Raw genomic sequence first — 24,125 nt, 5'->3', positions numbered from 1 at the left:
TCCTGGGTTTGTGGCATGAGTTTATATCACATTACCAACACTGATTCCATCCATCAAAACACTGTAAACCACACTGGAGAACTGTGCAGGAGACAGCTCTCAGCAGCTGTGAGATCAGTGGGATGATTAGCAACTCTTCCAGGGCTAGTCCACACCCAGGTTAATGGTGCCCACTCTCTGATGTGCAGAACTAAAATTGACCTTCAAACCATCCTAAAATATTTATTTTCCTAATTATGCAAGTTATTAATAGATGAGGAAAAAGAGGTTTTTGTCTATTCCATAAATATATCAAACCATCAATAATATAAAAATATTCAGTGGGATTTGTCAAAGACCAAATACAACAGCACTACCTGAAAAATCCAGTATTATTTCCTCTTACAAAGCATTTTTTCCTGTTTCTAGATAATGCCAATTAATATACTGATACGTCTAGGAATAATAAAAAATAGTTTTGCTATACTTCATCCCTGGTACAATGCAACACGATTTCAAAGGGCTTTCATCAACACAAATTTTACAGGGTCTGTTTGTAATAATATTCTGAAAAGCAGCACTTCCACTCTGCAAGTGCACCGTGCTGTTTGCCCAGGGATCAGGCATCCTATCACAGCCCCTTTACTCCTGAGAGAAAGAATTTTGCACAGAACTCCTACTAGCATCCCTTTATACATCCAATTATACATATTGTTACACTCATTTCTTCTCTTTCTGTGGTTTCCATCCAAAATCATTGCAATTAATGGGAAAAGTTCTATGGCCTCCAAGGGATTTCATCTATTCATCTTTCCATTCTGTCAAGAAATGCTGATGTTTAAAGGAATCGTGGTCCCTGTTCTGTGTAGCTTCATTAAAACTACTGTGGCAAAAGTAGTTCAAAGGCATAAGGTTTTTAGAGCTCTGAAGGAGCTTGAAAAGTTTGCCTGGTAATATATTAAAAATAGATATTTTTAGTATAATAACGCTTCAGTGAGGAACTGATAAGGATGAGAAGATAATAAGAGAATGTGGTAAGAGAAGAAGAGCTACAGGAAAATATCAGCCAAGGTATCTCAGGAGTCCAAGAAAGAGGCTTCAGTTCCCATCCTGCACTTTAGGAATATCTGAGCAGATAGTGCAGTGCTGCATTAACAACTGGTTCCAAATAGACCAAAATTATGATTGAAACAATAAACTGAATAATTGAAATAATAAATGGTCAGGTTTGGGTCACTGAAAGAGGACAAGCCATGTCTGTCACATGCAGAAGAAGAATGTCACATGCACATAAGTCATTTTACAGCTCACTTAAGCTGGAGAGGGGACAAGAAAGAAAATACATTAAAGTCACATAATAAAAGCAGAAAACATCATAATTTCTTCTCCAACCTATTGAATTTAGTACAGTAACTAAGATTTATGAAATAACCTTGTATTATTTTGTAAACAAATCTATTCTATTTAAACAACTACACAGGGATCAGAAGCAAAGTGCACCTGGGGTAAATAATGGCAAATAGGATTTTTTTTTTTTTTCCCCTTGAACAGCTCCCATTCTGCTAAAACACTGCAACAATTCATAAAGCCAAAGGTTCATTAATGACTGCTATCCTTTGGTCACTTTACTTCCATTTTGCTTAAAATGAACTCCCTCAGAGATTGTATTTAAGTTATCTTGATGAACAGTCATAATACTTGTCTGAGAAACATCCCCAGCTAAGCAAACCTCACAAGCTTCCACTCTACACCTTCTGCAAGGTACAAAAAAAACCTTGGATTCCACTTGGATTTTCCTCCAGCAGAGATGCAGGCAATGATCCCACTGAGCCTCAGAGGGATTCAGGGACACAGCACAATCCTCCCTAACACCAGAACCCTGGCATTTTTGGGATGGACACTGCTCCATCATCACATCCTCCTGTCACACCTTGCAGATTCTCCCAGTGCAAGGTCTCCCTTGATCCTTTCCATGTTCAGCATCAAGGAGAGAAAATGATCTGGCTGGAGGATTTGGGGCACAGAGACAAAGGCTTCCCACATATTTCTGTCCCTCTGAGAGAGAATTAATTCAATGAACAGGTGCTGATCAGCCCAGGCACAGCACCCCCACCCAAGGACCCAGGAACAGGTTTCAGTCATTTTCCTCAACTGCTGTAAAATGCAAGAATGGAGTAAATAAGGATACCAAGTCATCTGGTGGAGCTGGACAAAGGAAGAATGAAAACACTGAGGAGTTGTTGCAAAGGGCAACAGTAAAACACAGGCAGTGTCCAGAGCATCCTGTATTTACACCAGTTAAATATGGTTAAATATGGCTAGGCACATCAGCCTGTGTCTGGAGCTGTAGGGCCTGATGAAGAAACACAAACCAAATCCCCTCTGGGACATTTTGCTCAGAATTTCCTGCCATGCAGAACTAAACTGGTTGCTTCTGTATCCACTACGACACTTCCCAAACTTTTAATTACAGTCTTGGAATATGTAATTGATATACAGATGCCACCCAAACATATGTCTGTGAATGGAACTGACACAAGGGTATGAAGAACATGTTAAAAACCTCCACTTCTGCATGGCTGAAAGTTTTTAATATAGGAATTTTGAAATATCCCATGTGTTTGGAATGATAGAGCATGGAAATGTAAGTCACACTGGTTTACTACTGCAGAAAAAAAATTCTTGGCACTAAGCATTATCAAAAATAAAGCACATGATATTTCATTCTTCTCTTTTTATGCTATTTCCCCCTCACTCTCAGTTAACAAACTGCATTTTTATATTTTATTTACAGAAAAAAAGATTCATGCCCTTCCCTTAAGGATATTTCTTGTTCCCAAACCCAGCACAACTGGCTTTCCCTGGTGCCAGGGACCATCAACAACCACCTGGAGCTCACTCCCAGGTATCACAGAAATGCTCTCAGAGGGGCTGCTGGAACACACAAACACAGCCATGCATCACTCCTCCCTCTCCTCCTCCTCCTCTCCTCCTCCTCCTCTCCTCCTCCTCACTTCCCAGAGACAATGCCAAGCACGAAGTCTCCTCCATCCCACGAGAGCCATCACCTGAGAACAACAGGCTGCAGCTCTCCACTCCCATTTGGAGCCATTATTCAAAGGAAACAGAATTTCTTTTATAGCCCTGGAACAGGCACCAACCCTTCCCTGAGCCATTTTTCATATCTCAGCTCTAATTCCACAAATAAGCCTTTTAAATCCAGCAAGTGCCTTCATGGTCTGTCCCAGCCCCCCTCGGGCAGCGCTGGAAACAATCTACACTGCACTTCCAGCTCCTGGAGAAATGAGCAAAAAATTGTGTGCAATTTTTCTTCTTAGTCTTTGAAATTATTCTGCTGTCCATGTGAAATGACCACTTTGGTCCTCAGTAAATTCTTTAATGAAAAAAAGAATACAAAAGAACAGTTTTATTAGCCTAGGGTATGGACACAGAGCTGAAGGTAACAAAATGGCACCGAGGAGATGAACTGCATTATTTCCAGTCTCAGTCTAGTGGGAAGAGAATGAGAGATTCTCTCCACATTTTCGGGGGGGTAGTTGCTTGCTCACTCTGTAAGCTTTGAATTTCAGCACTCACTTCAGAACATATTGCAGTTCTGCCTTCTTTTGCTTAAGCTTTGAATTCCTACAGTTACAGGCTGGAGTCTTTCCCCAGTGATCAGAGACTTCATTTCCATATTCAGTACTTAGCTGTTTTTTTCATCCCTCTCTTTCCTAAAGATGATTTCCACATATTATATTGGACCACTATCTAGAATTTCCCTTTGAAATTATTTGGGAATGAGCAGAACCATTGGAGCCCTGGATAAAGCATGGCACAGTTAGGGGACCATATTTTCTCTGAGTCAAATTGAAGAAGCAATCAAGGCCTGGATTCTTCTTTGAATACAGAAAGACAGAAGCATAATGAGAATTGTTTATTTTTGTTTCAGTAAAATCTATATTTGAAGTTTTCTACCACCTTTCCAAGCATTTATCTGGACTAGAAATTTTCTTATCCTTGCTGCATGAATCAGAACATTTTCAGAGAAAACTCCCAAACGAGTCTCTGGATTTTAAATCTTTTCCCAACACTTTTAACTATGAATTTGGTCTACCTCACATTTCTTCTCAGGCCCCTACCAGGTACCAAGCATCAATACCTACCACTGCTCCTCCTGCCACATCTCAGCAATCTCTGGAGCTCAGTTTCTTAACCCAGCACCCAGAGAAAGCCAGCTATTTTCTACCATTAGCCTTTTTCTCACCTTCCTGCTTTTCTAAAAAACTCAAGTTTCTCTGTTTCAGTCTCTGAAGACTTGAAAATTACTTTTCTTTTGGAAAAAAAAATAATTCTTTAAAATATCTGTCATTAAACAACTATATGACATATATGGTTATTTTATACAGCTGTGGGGAAACGTTATTATTGGTTTGATAATCATGACTGAGCAATAAATGAAAGCCTCAGAACTTGGAAGCTTATTGCAAAACCAGCATTGTTTCTATCATATGGATTTTGTTCACAGAGCTCAGAGAACCCACAGGAATATAAAAGCATCCTCCATCATTTCACCACTAGTCACAAAAATCCTGTGTGTGCATCCCCTCCCCAGCACAGCAGGCAGGCCAAATGCACAGTTCCAATTTCAATACTTATAAATTGTTAAACATGCTCTTTATCCTATTAAGCTGTAATTCAAATTAACTTCCAAATAAGCCATTCCTATTAAACATGTCACAGAAATAGAGCTTCTGAAATACGGGAAAAACAAAAAGCCCACTTTGAATAATCAGACAAACAAGGAGTAGGAAAATGCCTAGGAAAAAAAAACAACTTATATTAAGGGCATTATTTTGAAAAATGTTTAATAGTTCATCCTTTTTTCCATGGGCTGTGTATGAGTTGAGGCAGGAAACAACTTCCCAGTGCTGCTGTGCCCTTTCTGTTTCCCACTCCTGGCCTGGGAGCACTTCAGGGCAGGAAGGGAATTTATATTCTTCAGAGCCTTTACCTGAAAACATGAACCTGGAAGATTTTGAACAGTATTTTGAGAGAGAATTCAAAAGTGAATATCACTTAAAGCAAAAACCCCTAATTAAGTCCAGCAGTTTAGTGTGGAACAGTGATTAGACTGTCAAGAAACCTTGGGCACATCACCTGGTACCTGGGTGATTTTCCTTCCGTGCACAACTGGAGCAGCAGATCCTGGCCCAGCAAAGCTGGGAGGCTGTCTTGGGGTTTGTTAATGGGGTTAGGTAAGTTTTTTTTAGTTACTGGTTTAAAACCACGACAGAGGCTCAGCTTGTTCACAGCTGTAAAGTGATCAACACTGCTGAGCTGGAGAAGCCTCATGAAATGTAAACACAGATTAACCCTGCCAAGAGATGCAAAACCAAGGATCATGCTCCAGTTCAGCCCTCCAGAAGGCTCTCTACTAGTTTACCTTGGAATGACAAATCAAAGAGAGATCCAGCAGCCTGATCAAACAACTACTGTGAGAAACCACTGAAACACGAGTGAGTGTCGAGTCTAACCTGCCCAAACTCAGTGAGCTGATGAGCCCAAGAGCACTGCTGGCAAAGGAGCAGAGACTCAGAGCAAAGGTCTGAGGCCACAAGGCAGGGGAATTGTCACTGGAAGGTACATTAAAAAAGAAAGAACTCGCCTGTCAGGTCTAGGACTGAAAAGTCTTTATGATTTCCACCCCCAGGAGAACAGAGGCTAATCAGAAAGGGTGTGTGCTTCTCACTACCAGCTCCACACAATCCTGTCCTTCCTAAACCAAAACAAAGATATTATTATTATTATTATTATTATTATTATTATTATTATTATTATTATTATTATTATTATTATTATTATTATTATTATTATTATTATTATTATTATTTTAAATTTTTTTTGTTCTTATCACAATTTTTGTTATTCTATGAGCACGACCATAGCTCTGAGAGGAGCCTCCTTAACTCCCCAAACCAGGATTAATTCATTATGGCAACAGGGAAAGAGTGAGCAGGGAACAAACATTTTCCACAAAAGCATCAGGATTGGCAGCCTGCACATGGAAATGCTGAAGATTCAGATTTCTTTTTTCCTGCCTGCATTCCAAAATTGTCCCTTTTCTCTTCTCCTGATTCTCTCTCTGTCACTACATCAAACAACCACACTGCCCCACTTCCTTTAAGCAAAGCACCAGTGAAACTCCAGGGCTCAGCACAGCGATATGATCCTGCAGCTGCTGGTTCTTTCTGCTTGCTGAGTGCAAGGAAAGAATATTCCTAGAAAAATGTCATATTAGAAAAAAAAATAAAATAAAAATTATATTTTAACTCAAGTTTGACCCACAGACAATTCAGCTCTTGGATGGGTCAATTATGTAAATCCAACATGGCTAAAAGGCAAATACTTTCAAAAATTGCATGAGAAACAGAAGCAGGATAAGAAGGAAAACACATTTTCCAATGATGCTTTAACACTTAACAGAAAAATTAAAACATAGTAGAAAACATTTTTTAAATAGTTCTTTTTAATTTTCATTCTGTTGTCGTTCATTTTTTTCTTCAGAGATGTAAAAATGATGATTTTGGATAAGATTGTGAGCAGCACCAGAAACTTGCATCCTGATGTCTCAGAAGAAAAAACATTCCCCCCACTTCAACCATTAAATCCTCCAGAGACTCGCTAGGAGCACTCAGAAAACAACCCTGTGCTCACCCCTCAGCCATCATTTCATGACATCTGCATATTTATTCCATAAAAATTAGGTGTTTCTGATTTTAGTTTTCAAGTTAAGCTATGCAGCTTGGCCAAAAAAAATCCAGATTTGTATGTTATTTGTATATTTTAATTTAATTATTTGTATATTTCCATTCTGGCAGACCATGTATCTCTTTTGACATTGTTTTTGATTGCTCAGTCAGTGGAATAGAACTGCCTATAGTTTTATGGGTGCTGCTCAGCACTGCAACAGCAGTTCTGTGTTAGCAGCTCTGTGCTACATTTAGATGTCCACTCACGCAAGCCTACAGACATAAAAGTTTCATAAATAAATACATTTTCAAGGTGACTTTCTTTAAAACAGCTCAATTCAAAGATAACAATTTTTGCCTTCTGGCACTTATTCGAAAAAATATTCATTTTGCATGAGTAAGTCCGTGTAAAAGGCAAAAAGATGCCACTACTGCTTTTAAAAATAGTCGGGGAATAAAAAAGAAAGGAAGTTACATATTTCCTAAATTCCTCTGTAGATAATGTCATGGGAAATTTGCTCTGGAACTTCATCTAGAAAGGATGTTAAGGGCTCAGCCTGAGCTCAGCAGAGTCCCTGAGGCAGAGGATGCTGCAGGCTCCCGGTGTCCATCAGGGTTTGCAGGTTTGGTTTTGGCTCCCAGAGCTCCCAGTTCCCCACCAGCAGCACCAGACACAGCTTGTGGGGCAAAGCAGAGAGAGCTGGGGAGCAAACACGGTTCTGCCCCTGCAGCACAACACTGGGGTCTTTGCATGCTTTCATATATTTGCAATCCTGCAGCTCTTTAGTGTACAACTCCAAACTCCACACACAGTGTGAGCTGCTGCTTTCCCATTTTGCTCAGGCACAGCAATTCCTCTCCAGGCCTGGCAATCCAGGACACCTCAGTGCCTCAGGCCCCAGAAATGGAAACAAAAGGGAGTTGGGGGCAGCAAACTGGGGGTAAATGACTTCATTCCCTGAAGCTGGAATTGGAAGATGAACCCCCAATATGCAAATGGAACAAACTGATAAAAGTGTGGAACCCATGAGCTGTGGCCCATTTTGGGTGCAGCCCCTGGGGGCTTCCTCTGCCCCAAATGTACCTGAAGGCCTTCAATGAACAGAACTGCTTTTTATTCCCTCAACTCTGTCTGGCCTCTGTTTTTAAGTAGCCAAACAAGGCATCAAGAGAGCAAAGTTAATTCAAGGTTCACTGCTGGGTAAGTGCAGGGAAACTGCAGCTCTGCCTTCTGCAATGCCTACAGATTGACGGGGACAGAAATACAGGCAAAACTCCAACACAGGCAAAGATGGTTTCAGAAGAGGATGAAAGAAGGAGTGGTGTTGGATTGCATTCTCTCTTCTCCTGCTAACAAGCCCAGCACACAGAACACAGCACACACCCAGTGACATTACATTTACATTAATGGAGCTAAGGCTAGAAAGGGCACAGTGCAGCTCGACTGACAAGCTGGCATCAAATTAATGCACTGGCTTATAGATCTGCTGCACATCGCTTTCCTGGTACTTTTGCTTGAATTGAGATGCTACAAAAGGGGAAAAAACAAAAATACTTTTTTTCTTGCAGGTAGTGAACTTGTTCTCAGCCTTTATGAATGTTGTTTGGGAACACGTTGGTGCTCCTGGTGTCTCTGCTGCTGCCTGGGCACAGAGCTACAGAGCTTTCTCCTCCTTCCAGGAGGTGTTTCTTACCTCCAGTGAGTGCAGGTACCTCTCCAGCACCCACTGATAAATGTGCCAGGATGTTTGCTCATGTACATTTACTGCACACATCCTGCAGGGTATGGTAGCATTCATTCCATGATGAAATATGTGTTGGTGGCACGTGGTGGCTGTCAGACAAAGAACAGAATTACACAGACTGGGAATTGTGAAATCCAACATTTCATGGCAAGCCTTACTTTTTCTCTCTTTGTACCCCACAGGTACCATTACCTCCACACAGCCATTATCTCTAAGGGAATGATGCCACAGAAAACTTTACCAAAATGCTGCAGAGACCACGTTTGGAAAGAAGGAAATTTTAAATCTGTATTGTAAAACAACATTCTTACATATGTGAGAAGCACATTTTAGAGATCTCTCCAGATCCAGTAACTGCTTTCCCTGGGTGTTACCCAGTTAGCCGTGTTGTTAAACATAGATTTGAATCCCCACACATTACTGGAAACCAGCTCCACTCCAGAAAAAACACTGGTGTAACATTTTATATTTGAATTATGTTAACATTGTGAAGACACGAGTTTTTTCTAGCAGTTCCCTTTCTTTCAGTTTCCCTCTAGGTCATTTTAGAGCAAATTTCCCTCTTCTCATCTACTGAAGTTCAATTTTTCCTGTTTAAAAGGCAAGGGAGATAACAGGCTTTCAAGAAGTATTTCTCTAAAGTAGAACTGTTTGCATCTATTGTTGGCAACATACTTGCATTAAATATACATTCTACATCCAATTGTCCCTGTCTGAATTAAACTTTAGGGGAAAAGTCCTTATGATCATTGCTCTGCATGCCTCAAAAAAAACCAACAAAAAGGCACCAGAGAATGTAAAGAGGGACATTAATGAGAGAGATTTAGAAATAATTAGGCAGGTGACCTTTTATTTTTATATATGTAGTCCTTTACCAAGCATTCAAAGAACAAGACTGATGGCTATCAGAGCACTATGACAATCATGCCAAGAAGTTAATTACTACAAAATAAATATACTGCTATAACTGATTTTCACATCCAGTTGACGGATTTTTATTTTATTCCTTTTTCCACAAGGAACCAGTGTACTCACAGATTTTCATGAGAGTTCAGATCTCATTTTGGCACCCAAATGAGAGCCAGACTTTGCTAAGAGCTCGGTGCCTCTCAGAACAGGAACTGTGAGGAGTTGAGCTATTTTGAAAATCTAGCAGCTGCTGTGTAGGTTGAGAATATGAAATTCTGGTCCTGAGCTCTTTAAAAGCCTGGCCTTACCTAAGAAACAGCGTTACAAGCAAGAGTCCTAAATCTAGGAAATTACAGTTCCTTCTGCAGTGTCCTTTGTCCTGCTGAAAACTTCCACTTTTAGTGCATTTCAAGAACTTTGCATTCCCATTATTGCCAGCAGGCCCCTCGCTGCCTCCAGGAACAGCTCTGACCTTTCCAACACATCCTTCTTCGGGGAGAAAAGGTTATTTTTCTTTCCCTGGTTTAATAGTAAAGTTGCCTCATTACTGGCACTATTAGAATTTTAAACTGGAATAATGCTCAGGGTTTGACTCGGGGGGCTCTGCCAGTGTCACCTCAGTGGTCACTGCCCTCACCTGTCCCTCTCCAGGTACAACCTGAACAGTCTGCAGAGCACAGCCAGCTCCTCTCTCATCAGGTGGAGTGTGCCCTTGCTCCTCCTCACTCCCTCAAATTATGACAGCATCAAATCTATGAAAATACAGAAATGCCAATAATTATGAATGTCCTATTAATTTTTTGGGAAGTAATAACACCAGGGTCACTGCAGATAAAGAAAAACCAGCCCAGAAATGGGCAGGCTGTGCTCTGCAGACACTCCAATTCCAGCAGCACATTATTCACATGGAGTACAGTGCACAGGCATCAACTGCTCTTCTGGAATCCTTAACTTTCAGGATTTCTTTCCAAAAGATGCTTCTCACTCTACAAACTTTCATTCCCTCACCACTTTGCCTGCAGAATCAACTGAGTATTTTTTTTTTTCAAGGTTTCCTTTCTTTTCAGACACTTTTTGAACAAAATGCTTGGGTTTGAATCCTATTTTTTAAATGAAGGATTAAACTACCACAAAGGATTTCAGAAACCTTTTGATACTTTGATGATTTAATCAAGCTCACATTTTTCTACCCTTTTTTCTAATTTTTCGGTGTTTTTTGAGATGAAAGAGATAATGTGTCTTTTCTGCAAAACAGTCCACCAATTCACATGATCTGCAAAAGAGTTTCATAATAATGACTGAAAAAACACATTTATGTAAACCATCAAGAGCAGAGAGACAATCCTGATTCCTGTTAGAGGAAAATGAAATATTTCAGAGACATATCAAGAGAGACCTCTAGAGATGTGTAACCAGTGTTTTAAATCTTTTTTTAAAGTTATTATAAAGAGAAATTCAGGTGAGGCTTCAAATTTGAGCCAACATTCCTAAATACTTCACTTGGATTGCACTGACACAATATTATGATTTCAAGCAATGCACTTTAGTTTATGCAACACCCCTGTAGAAAAAAAAATATTTTGAGGAGATTTAAGATTGTCTTGTTTTTAAACATGAATGGAAAATCTCTAAACAAATTATATTAGCAAAATTATCACCCCTACCAGACAGCTACATTCCTCATGCTAATTTCAAATATATTTTAAATTTAATTCCAGTTGTCACATAAACTATTACACACATTTTGTAATCATGCATCTCTAATCAACTTTAGATCCCAAATTACATTTGTCTGGAAAGCTTCAAGCTTTGGATTGCACAGTCATGAAAGCAAACCTTGGTGGACAGGGAAACATTGGTACAAGGTAACTGCTGGAATAGAGCTGCTCCTCCCCTTGCCAGGCTGCATGAAATTACCACTAGCCTTCCAGTTTTAGCAAAGAAATTGTGTAAAAAGGATTTTGGAAGTGCTCTTCCTCCAAACAGTGGCAGGAAACTGCAATTCCTGGAGCAGATCAGGATGATGCAGATGAAGTGGAGCATTTCAGCCCCTTCCCAGTGCCATGGGGAAGGTCCCGTTATGGGAACTGACAATGGTCAATGAGAGATTTCCAGGATTCAGCCTGTGTGAAACAAAGTCACACAAGGTTCTCACTCTGGGCTGGGAAATCATCAGGAGGAATCCAGACAGTCCTTGGAGAGGGAAAACAACCTCAGCAGGTGTTGTTTGGATCCTTGTTTACCTGTAAGAAACATTCAAGGGGTGTTGTTCCCAATTGTCCAGTGATGGTGATGTGCTGGTTTAATGACCAATGAGAGTTTTACCTCTCAGACCGTCTCAAACCTGTCTATAAAAGAAGATCTGGACTAATAAAACTTGTTCTCTTGTGCAAGCCAGCCAAGAGAGCCCGTGTTGTGTTTCTGTTCCTAATCAGAGTGACAGTCCTGTGTGTGCCCACACAGTCACCAAACACCTGGAGATCAGAGCAGGGCCCAAGGACCAAACATTCCCCACAGCATTCACTCTGCCCCTTCCCACCAGCAGACTCCTCTTGCACACTCTCTCAAGGACCAGACTGTGCTAAAGTGAATTTGAAGGCAAAAATGTCATTTATTAATTTGCCACTTTCCCCCCCACCACCACCCTCTTCTTTCTTGGCAATCAGCTGTGATACATAACCTGAATTTTAATACCAAATTACAAGAGCACTGTGTAAATGGCATACTCAAAAATGCAGACTTTCCCTTTTCTTTTAGGTAAAATTAAGCTAATCTGCTTTGACAGAAGAGGGCTCTTTGGAACCACCTAGTGAGTCTCCCAAATATGAAGCAGTAACTCAAATGTCAATTACTTTTCCAACAGCAGACAAATTGCTGGCACACTAATGCAATTTAAGGACAATAATTAGATAACAGGACTACAGAGTGTACCAGGTGACAGAGTTTCTGAGATAATAGAATCTAGTGTCCTACTTCTTAAATATTAACATCATTCCATTTCAGTCAATCGGTTTATGGTAATTTTAAAAGGGCAAAGCAAATTCTTTTTATTGCTAATAATATTGTGCTTCTCCAGCATTAGCTTTGAAGGTTAGCAATTTACAGGGTCAAACCTTAATTATATTATTTCCTTTTTATTTACTTTTCTTTTTCAATCTTTCCTCTTTGAAGCCTTTTAAAATAGAGATTTTAAAGCACTTGATAAAAAAATAAAATAAAATTGAAACTCTTGAAATGTGAGTTCACTGTGCTCCATAGAAAGGAGCCAGTTTCACCACAGCACATGTGACACCTTTGTTAGACCCATCTGGAAATCCACAAACTTTTCCTATAATCACTTTCTGTTCTAATTGCATTCTAGTCTAAGTGGTTTGGTTATGTCAGGCAATCCACGGTGCCATGTACCACGTCCAAGGCTCTGCAAAATAAACACAGCTGAGTGGCTCTCCATAAATATTCCAGCAGAAGAAATCTCCTTCCTTTAGTCACAAGCACCCAGATCACTAAATTTCACTTTGCATCATGAATTTATATTGGAATATTCTTCCATTCCCACTTTTTTTCCCCCCCATTAGTCAGCTGTGGAACATTTGTTTTCAGCAAAGTCTCTGTAATTCTCGACACCAGACTTCCTTTCATCCATAAAACTAATGCCCACTGACACAGTGAAATATCTCCACTCTGAGCAGAGACTAACTCCAGGACAGGGGAGGAATTTACCTGCAATAACATTTAGCTTTGCAACTGAGACCACAACAAGAATGCAAATTTGTGTTCTCTGGGCTTTCTTTAAATTTTCAAATGAATAAAGACAGAAATTGTAACATAGACCACAGAAAATTGTGTTTCAAAGCATGCTTTTTTCCCATCTTAAGCAGAAGAAAAGTTTTAGATGCTGTATTAAGAACCAGCCAGGGCATGTGTCTTTCAGAAATGCTTGTGCCAGTCTCCCAAAGCCAAGCCTGTATTCCTTACAAGCCTTGTTAATACAGTTTTACATATTCTGAAATGTTTGCTAACAGCACATGAAGAGGTTGCCATCAGTTGTGCAGGTTTTGTCCTTGAGGCTTCAGCTTTTCTGTCTTATCCAGTATCATAACAAGTGAACCTCACCTGAACTTGCTGTGGGATGGGGAAAGGAAGATTAGAGAGTACAGCAAAACTTTGAGCTAATTCTTAGCACAAGGGAGTCTGTGAGCCTACAGAGCAGGAACCACTGTCCAGGTAACACTTTTCTCACTTTTTGCTCATACACAAACACTAGTTTGATTTCTCAAATGTCCCACTGCCTGCATTGTAGCAGATGATAATTATCATTAATTAACTCTGCTGTGATTTGTTACCCTGCTGACAGTCACAGGCATGTATAAAGCACTGCCTGGACTTTCTCACTTCATCTGGAGCTCTGGTACCAAACACTGATGAAAAATACATTAATACCTGATGTATAATCTCTGTTCATGATTCCCCTGTTTTTCTGTGTGCATTTTAGCTACACTGGGAAACAGATGTGTGGCTATCTGAACAGTGTATCCTGACATCACCTTAGTGCTTCTTTTCAACAGAATTCTGGTTCATTTTGACTGGCAGGGAATGTGGATTTGTGAAAGCAGTAATGGAAATGCATCATGCTGAGGACTTGGGTATCAGAGTCATCATCTCTGACAAAGACCTCCAAGAGCCTCAGTCAGAACAACCAAAACCCCCAAAAAAGCCCTTGTGTATTATTTTACAGCCCTTGTAAAATAATACAATAAAAAATACTTTTACAGCCCCCATGACAGGGCCATGACTTCACCTGCCACGGCCAGCCTGGAACGAAGCCTTTTGGAAACAGCAGAACTGCCACAACCTGTGCAGAGCAGCTCACTGTACAACAGAAAATCTGGGGTTATTCTCTCCTTACTTGAATCACAGTTAGAACTCACATTTGACTTAAAATGAGATTAAAACTGTCATGTCATCAGTACAGGAGGCAAATGAAAAGCAATCCTGGAGGTGAACACTGCTCTCTGGCATGCAGGCACCTCCTGAGCTCTATTTGTTTATCACACCATGCACCAGGACAATTCTTTACTCACAAAACACCTTGAGCAAAGTTTCTATTAAAGCCAGCAAACAAACAGGATCACATCATGGGGCCTGATGGGATTCACCCCAGAGCTCTGAGGAGCTGGGGGATGTTCTGGCTGTGACCCCTCCCAGGCATCTGCCAAGGGGCTCGGGGGTCTGGGAGGTCCCTGCTGACTGGAAGCTGACCAAGATTATTCCAGCCTGCACAAAAGGGCTTGAGGAAAGACCCTGAGGATCTTTTAGTCTATCCTCAGCACCTGGAAAATTTTATTTATAGAATATAGAGTATACTGGACACTGCTGAGAGGCTTTTAAGTCACTCTAAAGAGAAAAAAAAGCTCTGCCCACCCCACTCTCAGAGGGCTCAGGGGTGGCTCAGGCACCCATGGCATCACATCCATGGATGTGCAGCTGGGAACCTCTCACATCATGATCACAGTGCACAAAACAGAAGAAATAAAGAGACTGTGAAAAAAAAAAAAACAAAAACAGAAAACAAAACAAAACACAGCAACAAAACCAAAAAATGGACAGGGAAGAGACTGGGGAAAGGATACTGCTCTGTGGGGAATGCTTAGAGCTGAGAAACATTTGCAGCCCAGGTATGCATAATTTTGAATCTGGTGCTTTTAGGAGTAAAGTGACAAAACAAAGGAAGAGGTTGAAGGGCAGCAGGAAGGCATAAGAAAAGTTACCAGGACAGTAACTAGTAGGGGACACTTAGTGTAAGGTACAGCAATGAGAAATCCATGTTAATAGCAGCTTATATACTTTGCTTTTTTAAACTTTATAAAATTCCTTTAAATAGCTAGCCTCAAATAGCTAAAGGGAAACATCCCAGTGATAGATATCATTCCTTTATACATCTTTCCATGAAGCAAACTGAGCCCAACACACAACCTTTCCATGAACTTACACAGGTCCATATGTATCAAGACTGATAAATCATTATTCATTCCTCTAAGCACAAGGGCTTTCTTAGTTCCTATGGATAGGAAAAAAACCACTTTTTTGGACAATGAATAATTCTGTCTTTATTCTTTCTCCTACTCCTTTTCACACAGCCCTTACTCTGTGTCCCAGGATAATGAGAATCGAATATAAATGAAATAAAGAGACTTCCATCTACTTCTATGAAGAAAATAGTCTTTTTTTTTTCTTTTTTTAGGAATCCAACATCTCATTTCAAAAAGGAAATAGCTTCAAGACTTGCATGCTTTTTAAAGTACATGTCTGATTCTATAATGGTAGCGTAAGAAAATCACGCTCCTTAAAAAGCAAGTCCTACATTTATGTTGTTTACAGTATTTTTTCCCCTACCTCATGGTCCTTTGTTTAAATTATTTTAAAAAAACTTTCTTTTCCTCATTAAACACTCCTGTTTCCTGTCTCTAAAGTACAGAAAAAAATTTTCTTCATCCCATATTTATAAAAGCATAAACCACTGAAGACAATTTCTAGGGGGTCTCTGTAGCTCTACCTACTATAAATACTCCTAGGTCCTCCCTAACTATTCAGTTCTGAAATAATTAAACCTCTTTGGAACAAATAAAATCCTGGACACCTTGATACCTAAGAGCTACATCAAGGACTCAAATTGTGCTTACATTCCTGCATGGATTCTTTCATTTTAGCCTTGCCCTTAAAATAACTAAATCTGTAATGCCAGAGCACATTTCGAATGCTACAGCATACAGCTAACAGAACAAATAAATGAGTTAGAATGCTGCTCATTGTTTGCCTTTATTTTAGAATAAAGTCAAATATGATTTATCCCCTGGCTGTTTCAGTTTCTCTGAAACTTTGCAATTGGGATTTACGTCTTCTGTGCCGAGACAAGCAGGTTAAATTGCTTCTGCTGTGGCATTTGTTAGCTCTGCATGGTGTTTCTTTCCATGAACACACAGTGTTCACTACACTCGTTCCTTTGTTCTCCATTCTTGTTTCTCTCCTCCTTCAGAGCATCAGGGAATGGCTGAGGTTGAAAGGGATCCCAGTGCAGCCCCCCCTGCTCAGGGCAGGGCAGCCAGAGCAGGGCTTAACAAACCCAGAGAGCCTCACTGAGAAAACTCCCCAAAACATTCCTCAGGAGAAAAGAAATCAAGTGAGAGAAGCCAGGATATCCGTGGGACCGACAGCGAGGAGGGAGCTGACTGATTCCAGGACTGATGTGTCCCCACCCTCCCTCCAGCCCTGGACTGCTCAGAAATGCCTCCAGCTGCCAGGGAACCCTGCAGACATCTGAGGAGTTACTACACAGCAGCTCTGGGTCTCTTCTGGACAGAAAAAAGACAATAAAAGTAAGAAAAAGAAAAGTAGACAGAGGAGCAAAAATTAATCGAGTTCAGTAACTGAGCAGAGAAAACAGCTGCAGGACTTACAGGAGAAAATGAAACATTTAGGAAAAATTTTAAATGAATTCCATAAGGTTGTTTTGAGAACACTCATGCATGTGTCACCAGGAGATACATCTGGAGGAAAAATGGCAAAAGCAGCAGTTCCTCCAGTAGGGCAGGAAACAACTTACTTGGCTCTCAGGAACACAGAAGGAGGAAAGGAACTGGAAAGAAAAGGGATACCAGGGTTCTGAAAATCTGTGACAGAGAAAAGAGGGAGAGACAGTAATAGATGGTGTAACATGAGATGATAAAACGGGGAGTACAGAGGAGAACAAGATGACACAGTGGGAAAACAAAATGGGCCAGGGTTTACAGATGGATCTGAGTCCAAAATTTATGGAATTATTGTCATAAGATGAAAAAGGGGGATGACATACACAAATAAGGAGAAAAGCCAGTGACTTCAAACATAAAAGAAGGTAACAGCTGCTCTCCTGTTTCACTAAGTTGGATCATTTACCACATCCATATTTCAAATAGTAATTAATTACGTTGTACTGGAGCCAACAACAGCAGGGACTCTTTATTAATGAATGCATAGATCTGATAAACAACTGTGCTGAAGATGGATTTTACCAGTAAACTTTAGTATTTCCCATTTCCTATAAGAATAAATATGCATAGAACAGTGTCTCTGAAGATTTTGAAGGGATGAAAAGTAAGAATTCAGACAGCAAGTCTGTAAGAATCCATCAGCAGCAAAAGTTCTGTGGAATCACAACTGAATGATATCAAGTTCTGCAACGGAATCAACTCCATGATCCATGAATGGTATTTTAGCATTTCAGAAAAAAGAAATTAAAAGCTATAAAAAAAACCAAACACCCACCAGAAAACACCACTCCTCCAGACCCAAACAAACAAACAAAAATATTTATTTCTCTGTACTGAGCTTAGGAAATTGGAGCACTTTTCTGAGAACGATCAGAACTCACTGGCTGCTGTTCAATATGCAAACAAGTCTAATTACTCCCTCTGGCTGGTACCAAAATGTTTGACTCCTGTCAGGTGCAGTTTTTCACCTGGGCTCTGGAATCCTGGCTGTGCTGCTGCTCTGTTTCAGAGCTCCAAGCAAAGACAAGGAATGCACATGCAGACCTACCTCTCAGGAGATGGGATAAGCACCTTTCATCACCAGAGTCTCCTCAGCTCCAAACCACCCAGCTGGAGCCTTTGCACTGCTCAGTCTATGTGGGCACTACTCACTTTGTTGCTCCCTATTTTTGGAATAAGGTTCTACTTTCTTGCTCAGAAAGCTGAGTTTAGCTGTAGGCTGCTATTTCATTCCTTTATTAAGCATCTTTCAACACATTCAGTATCCAAAAATTTATTCATCGTAAAGAAGGAGTTTGGATACAAAACTGCTTTTAAAGTTTATCCCCAAGTTTTCCAGACCCTTAGCAATGGCATTTAAGTCACACATAAAGCTCAAGGAAAAGGTCAGATTTTTCAGCTTTCTAGGAAGGAAGGAAGGACACAAGGATGGAAAGACCTAAGTGATAATTGCTTAATCATCTGAGCTCAGTGCCCAGCCACCCAAAGCAGAAGCAAGAAACACAAGAGAACTGTGTCTGTCTTTCTAAAAAAAATCTGTTTCAAATTTTGCAGGCAATAAAAAAAAAAAAAAAAAAAAAAAGAGAAAGAAGAAAAACAAGTCACCCTGCAGCTCAAAGCAGGAGAAAAAATGGTGAAGCCATAAAACAGAGACTGGAAAATCTGTTTTTGTCTTTTCCACGCACTTTGGGGTGAACAGGCTACAGCAGGCCAGAAACAAGGATTTCTACCTTGCCCTTAGCCTGCAGTCCACACACACATTTCATAGAGCACAACTGGCTGCATTTCCTTTCATTTCTCTTCTATGTAGCTTTAACACAAGACTTGCTATTATTTTTTATTTTTTTTTGGCCTGTAACAAAGCTTTTTCCTGCATTATTCTTTCTCAGTATCACCCTGTATTTAGTAATTGTCAATTTACTTTACACAAGTGACAACAATTCCCAGTATAATCTGATCAGCAAAAATCCACTTAAAGCTAGTGGCATGCCCCACACACCGTTTCATCAAGATTATTAGCATTTGTATTTTCTCAAGCCCCGAGATGCTGTGAGCAGGATCACAGTCCCAGTGCCAGCACAACACATCAGGAATTTGTGAGTGGAGTGAGTGGCACTGATTCCTCTGTCACAGGCACAGAACTGCGATGCTGCAATCAAGAGATCTGCCTGAGGAAACCAGGGATGCTGCTAAGAGAGATTAGATTGAAATCTAAAATCCTTGACACCTAGCTAAGTACACATGACAAGACTGTGGAGAATGCTGGATCTCTGCACCTTTCTGTAATAAAACCTGAATGTAATCTAAATAGATTTATACCATCTGTCTCTTGAAATGAAAGGGATATGAATTTGTATTTTCTAGGCTACTTCTACTATTGACTACTTTCCCTTACACTTCTAAAGCTGAACACAAAGTGAAAGTATTAAAATCAATGCAATATTTATTTCTATATTTTGAGACTGCCTAGTAACACCCATCAATATCAAACCTTTACTTAGTACCAGCCATCATGCGAAAATTGAAATTCCTGCACTCTTGATGCAAGTATTTATAGCAAACCTTGTGAGAAAACTGCTAGCTGGACTAATCCTTACCCTGACATTTTGGAATATGGGATTAGAAGTCTCTCCAGCTGCTTTCTTATGAGCCACAGCGTCAGTGAGGTGGCAGGAAAAAGGGAAGTGTGTGCATCCACTGAAATCAGAAGCAATACTTCCAGGCTGATATCACATTTTAAGAATATCCTGGGTACTTTCAGTGCAAAGTTCTGTCATTCCCCCAGTGCACACATCCTCAATATCCAGAAATCTTACAGGAGAAATCGTGACTAATGGAGCACACAGCAGAGCTGCAGAAATCTGCACTGCAAATCAGAGCTGTAATGAACAGTCACTGCTATTGGAATCCATAGCTGGGGCCATTTGAAAGGAAGTAAAGCCAGATGGGGATGCTTAATTTACTTTCACTTAGCTTTGGTGTTCTCTGCATAATTCCTGCACAAATCCCCTCAACACTCTCAGAGTATTTTGCATAGGGAAGGACATGCTGGCATGCAACACATTAATCTTCATATACCAATAGGCACAATGTGTGCCAGCAGACACAACAACCCATAATGATAGAGCTTATAATTTCTCCTCAGTTATTTTCAGCAATGGAATAAGTCAAAAGTACTGGTGAAAAGAGTCTGTGTCATTCAAATTACACTGTAAGCATTTTTCTTTCTCCCAGTTTTTGTGTAAAGGCAAAAAGATGCGGAAAATAAAAGAATTTCTGCCATTCAAAATTCCCAGAGCCTGGACAGAGGCATGAGGACTGGCAAACAAATCAGGAATTTACACACTCTCAAATACACACACAAGATTTTATGGCAAAAGTTTAGGTCTCAGCTTTTCTATCAGCTTTCAATGTGCTAACTTCCTGACAGTGAGGAAGTTACTGCTGGGACTAAACTGCAGAAAGGCATTTTCTAAATGTCCATGGACATGTGCATGGGAATGCATCTATTACATATTTATATATATATATATAACAGATCAATTCAGAACTCTCAGCAACATTAAACAAGATCTTCCACTGTAAGTATCTAATGCTGATAGAATGTTCATCCTGTTGCATTTAAGAACAGATCTAGAAAATAGATTTTCTAGAAATCTATTTTGAAAATAGATTTCTAGATAGCCTCAAATGCTAAAGTAGAAAAAAGCTGAGTTATTAATCAGCACTTACTTTTATATCCTCTAGTAAAGTCAAAGTCATTTTAAAAATATAGTGTTAAGAAGTCAATTTCGATGCTGAACATTTTTCTTTCTTTTCTACATGCAGTTTCAGATGTCAGCATTTATACACAGGCTACAACACGACACATTAACATATAACAGGGATATAATTAGTCTCTGCTGGTGTCAGCTAAAGACCATCCACACATTTCTATTCAAGGCTGCTTTCCAGTTAGAAAACTTTGATATAAATCATATGTTAGCATTTTTTTTCTCCAAACTTTATCCCATATAACTGCCTTAAAAGTAAATAGTCCCCTAAAACAAGATAGTTTGCAGATTGTTAATACTTTTTGCTCAGAAGCTCAGCCACGTGTAAAATAGGTGTATGTTCATGTAATTGGCCACAGGATTTTGCTCCATGGTTAAATGCATGATTTCCTCTAATAGAATGCCAGTGTGGTCTACATCACATTTTCTACTCCATAAAGATCCAATGAGCTGTGACCACAGGCTCCCCAACTTAATGGAAAGTTCACTTGGTGACTTCCGAGTTTAAATTGTCCCTTTCTACTGTGAATCAATAGATTTAAAACACATTCATGGATCTCCTCCCCAACAGCTTTAATCCCAAGAGACTTAGAAAGTAGATCTAAGTCAGATTTATCACCCTAAACCAAGGTCCTCCCTCTTTATAGTATAACAACAAAACTGAATCATGGAGACACCTCCTTGGTGCAAACCACACACCTGCCCAGGTATTCAGATACCTGCAGCTTTCAATATTTCCTTTCTAAAAGGTTGGAACCAGTCCTTACAAAGCTGTGAAATTTTTCTAAAAAGTCTTTTACTGCTCAAAACTTATTTGCTCTCAGCAAGAACACAAATATCTGAATGATACAGTAAATTCAATTTCATGCACATAAAGAAAGATGCAAAACACCCACATGCAGCTCTGGCTGAGGATTTCTACATCTTTGCAGCCAAAGAACTGTCCTTACATTAAACTAATTTTTTAAAAGGCCTAATTTTTGTTTATTGGTTTTATTGTATTTTTAGATGGCTACCTCAATCAACAAGACAATGAGACTAGATCAAGTCAAGGAAGTTTGTACATAAAGAATCCCACTATGCTGGCCAAGACTTGAAACATTCTATAAGGAGATACAAGTCTTAATCAGCACTTTTAATAATTTCAGAAACCTTTAAAACCCTATCACAGTCTAGGAACATCAGAAAATAAATCTAAAGGCTATGTCTGAGTCAGGAAAATGAGGAAAAAGGGTGTGGTGGGACTGACATGAACAGACTGAGTCTCCAGGCACTTCAAAAACACATAGGCAAGAATTAACACATTCAATAAATTTTTCCACTGGATAAATTAAGAGTGGGAAGTTAAATTAAAGATTTTATTAGAAAGAAGAGAATTCAAACAGTAAGAACCCAGAGTGAATGTCACCTGGGGTCAAGACTGGTAGATTTGTGTTCTGAGGAAGGGGAAGAACACTCAGTGCTCTTTTGGAGCAAGCTGAAACTTTTAACACATTAATTGGCTCCCAAAGAGTCAAGCAATTCCTAAAAAAGGAATAAGGTACCTAGGTCCTCTTATAAAAGAGAATAAATTTATGAGAAACCAGCTTTTTCAAAGCACAGCACCTAAAATGGGAACTGAAAGCACCAGCCTAAGTGCAAAATGAGAACCACAGAAAAATCAATGATTCCAATTTGTAAAGAAAGCACAAATCAAATATTGTTAATATGATATATAAGCACAATATAAACTATTTGTACTGCACACATTAAGGGTAAATTGCTAGAATAAATTCTATTTTTATGAAAAAGTACGGCAAACAACATGCTGACGTGTCAGGAAAGTGAAAATAATAACACTGACATTATTAGTACGATATGCTATTTCCTAGTGATTTCCCAGGATCATCTATTTTCACTTCAAGCAGCTGTTTAAATCCCCTTTTTTGCCTGACCAAATCTAGTTTTGTTTTACATTCATTATATAACTCGTGCAGTCTATTGCTTAGACTATTACTATAATCCTCACTTCATTGCAAACAAGAAAAAGAGGCAATGCTTTTCCATTCGGGATTTCAGGAGGTGTTGATGGTTTCAGCAGGGGACTGTGAGTTTTGGGAATGGAAATAGTGCAGGTCACTGATTTTTCCCTTCCTTCACAAAGCAAGTGAAAACAACATTCTGAGAGGAAAAAACCCCAATCCCTGACGCTGGCAAACAGAAGAGGAATATGTTAGCACACTAAAAAAGGTCAAATCCAGCTCCAAGGATCAGAGAACAGACCTTGTGAAGAGTCCTTCCAGGGGCAGAATGATCCAAGTCTGCTTCTCAGCCTGGGCTCCACATCATCCCCTGCACTGAGCAACTGAGCCCCTCTGCCTCCTTCCAGCCTTCTTTCAAAGTTCAGGATGCAGAAAAAATCCCAAGTGTTATTTTGTAATAAGAGTCCTGACTGATATAAAAAGAGGTTTGGGGGGTTTGCCTCTGTCCAACAGCTGAAAGGCAATTTAATTGAACAGCTCTGGAGAGCACATAGAGAATGAACTGTAACTGAGGGCATAAACATCTCCATCATGGAAATTATCATTGCAAAAGTATCTTTCCCACAATAGGGAAGAGATGGCCATGGCTTTGCCAAAAGATGCAGTCTTCTTCACCCAGGGACTGTTTCTTCCCAAAGGGGCTGAAAATAACACCATGGAAAACAGAATGAGTAAACTTAGCAGCCGCTGTCCACAGAAGTTTTTGACTAGAGGATGAATAGAAAAAGGTTGTGATTGTTCCTTCCAAGATTAATCACTATGAGGGCTACATTTTTAATATGACTCTACTTATAAAAAAAAATTATTTCAGGTTATTAATTCTGCTTATCAAATATGCCTCGTACTCAAATATTTTGTTTTACTTTGTCGAATCATTAGAAATGCATCACAAATTGAAAAGTAAACAATCCAGCTGCCACTGAAAGACTGCTTAGAGCTTTATTCTGAATGGGATGGAAATAACCAGGGTAAATACTTGTGTAGTCAAAATGACTCACACTACTTGCAACACTATCACTTTTACTGCTTTTTCTACAACTTTCAGGTAGCAAAATGGGCTCAGCAGCTCAGCCTCCCTACTAAAATAAATACACAGGTTCATGTGTGTATTTAAAAACCCTTCCAGGACAAACAGAGCAGCAGAATAATTGGGGCCAGAAGGACAGGCCTCTGGAGTGAGCTCCAGCTGCAGCTCAAACTGGACCTACTTTCAAAATGAGCTAAGTTTTCTCATGGCCCTGTCTGGTCACAGCTCCAGTACCTTCAGGTGTGGAAAGCCCCCAGAGTCTCTGAAATCACTGTGAAGAGATCCCTCCTCCTCCTCCTCCTCCTCCTCCTCCTCCTCCTCCTCCTCCTGGTGCTGCTGCAACCCCTGCTTGCTGCTCCTCAGCTGTGCCCCCTTGAGAGGACCCTCCCTGCC

General features: G+C 39.9%; 1 protein-coding gene across 5 annotated transcripts in view; it reads right to left on the bottom strand.

Moving 5' to 3' along the window:
* Positions 1-24,125, bottom strand: part of RBFOX1 (RNA binding fox-1 homolog 1) — a 1,108,850-nt gene that overhangs the window by 664,286 nt on the left and 420,439 nt on the right. The window contains exon 1 of one of the 5 annotated variants that reach the window (XM_015642721.2): positions 17,960-18,058. The exons of the other annotated variants lie outside the window; for them this stretch is intronic. The gene's annotated coding sequence lies outside the window, so the exon portion shown is untranslated. Of the gene's footprint in view, positions 1-17,959; positions 18,059-24,125 lie in introns of those variants that run through there. 5 annotated transcript variants of the gene reach the window in all.

The sequence above is a fragment of the Parus major genome, chromosome 14 (assembly GCF_001522545.3).
Source record: "Parus major isolate Abel chromosome 14, Parus_major1.1, whole genome shotgun sequence".
Taxonomy (NCBI): Eukaryota; Metazoa; Chordata; class Aves; order Passeriformes; family Paridae; genus Parus; species Parus major.
Note: the sequence above shows the minus strand (reverse complement) of the source record. Positions and strands in the feature narration are given on the sequence as shown.